The sequence below is a fragment of the Megascapheus bottae genome, chromosome 4, assembly GCF_031878675.1.
Source record: "Megascapheus bottae isolate mThoBot1 chromosome 4, mThoBot2.hap1, whole genome shotgun sequence".
In the NCBI taxonomy this organism is placed as follows: Eukaryota; Metazoa; Chordata; class Mammalia; order Rodentia; family Geomyidae; genus Megascapheus; species Megascapheus bottae.
The window spans coordinates 50,028,290-50,034,289 of NC_143512.1; positions in this window are offsets into that span (position 1 = coordinate 50,028,290).

Sequence of the window (6,000 nt, forward strand, 5' to 3'; positions counted from 1 at the left end):
TTAATTTCATCCTATGTGACCTTATGTACCTAGGTTTTGCGCTACTGTAATCCTCTGCTAGGAGAGTCCTAGATGTATACTAATCATTACAAATGAGGGAAACCATTGAGCCTACATTCCTTTGGGTCTGGCTTACTTCAGTTAATATGATTTTTCCCAAGTCTTTCCATTTCCTTACAAATGGGGCAATGTCATTCTTTCTGATGGCAGCATAGAATTCCATTGTGTATAAGTACCACATCTTCTTGATCCAATCTACTGAGGGGCATCTGGGTTGGTTCCATATCTTTGTTATGGTAAATAGTGCTGCTTCTACCTAAACTTTTAAACAAGTCATCACTATCTGGGACAAGTTTTGCTGCTTACTCTTCTGAGTGGCCTTTACTTGCTCTTCATTAAATAAACTCTTTCTTACCTTCCAAAAAAGAAATAAAGAAAGAAAAGAGAAAAGAAAAGAAAAGAAATCATCACTATGCCTGTTTTGCCTTCTAAGGCATATGCATACACACACAATTTTCTCTTTGGGTATGGAACTAGTTGCAGTTCCAAATATACCATGCTGTTCCCAATCCCCCAAATATACTAACTACACTGTTCCAGATAACTATAACTTTATTCACATTCCTCTTCCTGCCAACCTTGTGTTCTTTTAGGACACTTTAAAAATCACCTCTTCTGTGAAGCTCAGCTTTACTCATCCCTCTGTGTAGATTCTGAGTCCTTCTCCTTATGAAACTCTCAAGAAGTCCCAGGGATCATTTCCTCATTTTGTCTCTCTGCCCTTACTTGGCTGAGAGCAAACAGCCTCACCTCTTTCTTTTTCTGACAGGATCTCCAAAGACACACGACTGGTCTCACACATGAAAGAAATGGAAAGAAGAGTGATAGCCACTTTAAATTAAAGAAGGGGGCTTCAGAACTTCACCTTCAAGTGACAGTGATAGTGATCTTGTCCTGACACAACGCAAGCTGTTTTCCATTTCCTGCCATCAATGTCACTTTCAAAATGAAGCCAAGTTAAAAGAATGACATGGATTACCTTCAAATCACAATATGACAATAACTAACCAGAATTCTGATTGACAAATAAAAGCCACATTATGAAAACTTGGGGACCACAAAAATACCTGGTATGTTTTACTAAAAGCTCCCACAAAATTGCAAAATACACAACCTTCAAAAGAATATAATCTCACAGAACATCAAGCCATCTGTGGTGACCCTGAAGATGAAATATGATACCACGTTGTAATGCTGCCTAATCTTAAAGCAAACATAATGTCACTGTGCAGACAATAAATACATCAAACATTTTTTCTAGACAATTGAGTGGCTGATGTTTGTAATAATTATAGCACTAGTCATTTTATAGTTTACAGTATAAACTTTACTAAATAAATTCAGTAATAAAATGATCCTCTCTTTCTGAGAGCATCCACTTCAGAGAAAAACCCCTTTTCTCTGAACACTTTTTGACATAATGTAGACACATCCAAAATTCTATACATTCATGTCTTATACCTTGTTCTTCAGATAGCCAAAAGTTCCACACGGCATACATCTTTCCCTATTGAAATAGGTAATGCACCCAACTTTCTGAGTTCAATTGTGTTCTTGATGGTTCATTACCATCAAGTAGTGTTAAGGAGAGACAGATGATGCTTATAAAACATAGCCTACACAGAACTTGATTTCCATCACTCCAGAAGAATGAGTGTATACTCGGACAACTTATAAAGAATACCAACACTGCAAGCTCTGTATTTTTGAAATACAGTCATGAGTTCACATTGATGTTTATTATTTTGATTTATTGCAATGTATTTGATGCTCAAATATTCCTATCTTTGGCAAGTAGACATCTTTAAAAATTTACCTGTGTCTTAGTAACATGATCTAAGAGAGAGAAGTGAATGAGCATTACAAAGAGGTTTGCTATATGGAGTTAGCTAAAAAAATATTATGGAGTCTGACAACTTTCTAGAGGTACGAATGGCAAGAAATCCAGGTTAGTGGTAAAGTTCCAGTCCAAGTCTCAATGTTATCTTTTACTCTGTTCAGAACTTCAATAGATTGGATGAGAGCCACACAGACTGAAGGTGAGGGGTTTGTTCCTGCTTTATTCATTCCATTAATTCAAATGTTCATCTTATCCAGAAACATGCACATAATCGCACCCAGATATATTGTCTAACTAGTCGGATGCATTGGTTCATGTCTGTAATCCTAGCAACTCAGGAGGCTGAGAACTGAGGATCACGGTTCAAAGCTAGCCCAGGGCACTACAAAGTTGTGAGACTCTTATTTCCAACCAATCTCTAGCAAACCGGAAGTGTGGCTGTGGCTCACGGGTAGGGTGGTAGCCTTGAGCTGAAGAGCTCAGAGACAGTGCGTAGGCCCAGAGTTCAAGCCCCATGACCCTCCCCCCCAAAGAAAGAAAAAGAAAAAGAAAAGAAAAGTAATACTGTTCAACTGAATAATTGTATACTTTCTCGGCCAATCAAGTTAACACAAAAGTAACTACCGTATGCAATCAATTTTCCCCATAATATTCACTTAAAGAAAAAAAAGAAGACTGGCAGTATCTGTACATGAGTTTTGTTCTACACCAAGACATAGAGAGAAAAATTTCACTATTGTCCTCAAATCTGGATAGTCAGCACCATATTATGAAACATTTAGAGAAAAATATAAATGCAAATACAATTTGGTAACAGAGGGAATATCCACATCAACCACTTTAAGCATCTCAAGGGGTCTATTTGAGTCTGAAGACATAATGAGTATAGAAGATTCTGTATATCTCGACACAAAGACTAAATGTCCTTGTGAGTTCCTGGGGGGAATATAATTCTCTATTATTTCATTCAAATAGATCCTTTCTACCTGACACTGTGGAAAATAGATAAGCTTCTCTCTAATCCAGCCCACAAACCTCTAGTTCAAGCTGATTTATGTCTGACTTTACACAGAGGAGAAGGGAAGTAGATTCAGTACTCAGCTTCTTTTTTTTTTTTTGCCAGTCCTAGGCTTGGGCTCAGGGCTTGAGCACTGTCCTTGGACTTTCTCAAGGCTAGCACTCTACCACTTGAGCCTCAGCACCACTTCTGGCTTTTTGCTATGTATGTGGTACCGAGGAGTCAAACCCCGGTCTTCATGCATGCTAGGCAAGCACTCTACCACTGGGCCAAACTCCCGGCCCCAGTACTCAGCTTCTTACCAGCAGGTCTATCAACTAAAGGCAGAAGTGAGCTAAATAGCTCCATGGACTAAAAAGCTCAACAAAGAGTTTTTCTCCTTATACATATCCATTGCTCCTCACCCTTCACACAATTGTCATGGCCATTCACGTTCCCCCAGGGTGGGAGAAACAGACTTAGTCATCGTGGGTACTGCCCAGCACTCCAATATGTAGAATAAACAAGGTTCCTGCTTGATACAAAGTCGAATCACTCACAAGATAGGCAAACATAAGAATTGTGCATTCATTTTTCATATATTTTTATTGTAATTAATATGAGTTACATTATATCCACCAGATGGAAGGTGCATTACCTCACATACATTGATATCTTTTCTCATGTCTTGGTCCCCATTTCCTTCCCCCCACCCCTGCCCCTCATCTTTCTTTCCTCCCTTCCCTATCCGATTTCAAATAATCAAATAAGCATATATACAACATATCAGATAACAAGGAGAACTACTGTAACAATATAAGATAGCCAAGGGACAGCAAAAGAGATGAGAGATAACACAATACATTAAGGACAACAATCACTCATTACATGGCTTTTGTTTCTATATCCTGGAGATCCATTCATTTAGCATCATTCTATATGGCCCCGTGTGTCTAGGTTTTGCTCTATTGTAAATGTCTGCTAGGAGAGCCCAAGGTTTCTACTGATTATGACAAATATGAGAAACCATTGAGCCTATGTTCCTTTGGGTCTGGCTTACTTCACTTAATATAATTTTTTCTAAGTCTTTCCATTTCCTTACAAATGGGGGGATGTCGTTCTTTTTGACAGCAGCATAAAATTGCATTGTGTATAAATATCACATCTTGTTGATCCACTCATCAATGGAGGGGCATCTGGGTAGGGTCCATATTTTTGCTATGTTAAATAGTGCTGCAATGAACATCATTGTGCTTATTTCTGGACAATTGGGTAAATGCCTGATAGTGGAATCCCTGGGTCATAGGGGGCTCTATGTTTAGTCTTTTGAGGAACTGTCACACTGCTTTCCATAGTGGTTGAACGAGTTTGCACTCCCACCAACAGTGTAGTAGTGATCCATCCTGGCCACATCCCCTCCAACATCTGTTGTTATTAGTTTTCTTGATCCTGGCCATTCTAACTGGAGTGAGGTGGAATCTTAGAGTTGTTTTGATTTGCATTTCTTTTATGACCAGAAATGTTGAGCATTTCTTCATGTGTCTATAGGCCATTTTTGTTTCTTCTTCAGAGAAGACGCTCTTGAAGTCTTTGGCCCATCTTTTAATGGGATGGTTGTTTCTTTGGAGATTAGTTTGGAGTGATTCAATTTTTTCAGCTGTTGATATATTTTAGATATGAGGCCTTTGTCTGTTGTATGGTTGGTGCAGATCTTCTCCCATTCTGTAGGCTTCCTAATTAATTTACTAGCTATGTCCTTTGCCATACAAAAGCTCTGCAGTTTAATGCAGTCCCACTTATCCAGCCTTTCTCTGATTTGTTGTGTTTCTTGGTCCTAATTAAGAAAGTTTCGACCTGTGCCAAGGAGGCCTAGTGTATCTCCTATTCCTTCTTGTAAAGTTTTCAGTGCTTCTGCTTTTACCTCCAGGTCTTTTATCCATTTAGAGTTAATCTTGGTGCAGGGTGACAAAGAAGGATCCAACTTTAGTTTTCTGCATGTGCTTAACCAGTTCTGCCAGCACCACTTGTTGAAGAGGCTGTCTTTCTTCCATTCTATTTTTTTTGGCTCCCTTATCAAAGACTAGGTGGCCATAGGTCTGTGGTTTAATATCTGGGTCCTCAGTTCTATTCCATTGGTCTTCAGGTCTATTCTTGTGCCAGTACTAAGCTGTTTTGGTCACTATAGCTCTGTAATAGAGTTTAAAGTTTGGTATTGAAATTCCTCCAGCGCTGTTCTTTCTGCTGAGGATTGTTTTTGCTACACAGAGTCTTTTACTATTTCATATGAAATCGTGGATTGCCTCTTCTATTTCTTTAAAGAATGACATTGTGATATTGATGGGTATTACATTTAATTTGTAGATAGTCCTTGGCAAGATTGCCATTTTCACGATGTTAATGCTTCCAATCCAGGAGCATGGGAGTTTTTTCCATTTCCTCAATTCTGCTTTAATTTTCTTTTACAGGATTTTAAAGTTTTTAATCAAATAGGTCCTTTACATTCTTAGTTAATTCCTAGGTTCTTTATTTTTTTTGAAGCTCTTCCAAAAGGAGTTGCTTTCCTGATTGTTGCCTCATTCCTCTCATTGTTGGCATATGAGAAAGCAGTTGATTTTTGAGGGTTAATTTTATATGCTGCTACCTTTCCAACGTTTTGAATCAGCTCAAGCAGCTTGGGAGTGGAGTCTATAGGGTTCTTTAAATACAGAATCATGTCACCTGGGAAAAGGGAAAGTTTTACTTCCTCTTTCCCTATATACATCCCCTTTATGTTTGCTTCTTCCCTTATTTCTCTGGCTAGGCATTCTAATACTATGTTAAAGAGGAATGTATAGAGTGGGCATCCTTGTCTTGTTCCTGATTTTAGAGGAAATGGCTTTAGCTTTTCACCATTAAGTATAATACTAGCTGTCAGTTTGTTGTACACAGCCTTTATTATACTGAGGAATCGAACTATGCTTTCTTATAAGGGACAACTCTGGAGTTTTTAGCCATCCCAAAAAAGAACATTATTAACAGTACACTTAGAATACTTCCTCCTTTCCAATTTAGTACTTGGGACTGGGTGTTGGAGGACTGGGTGGGGAAGAAAATGACAAGAGCA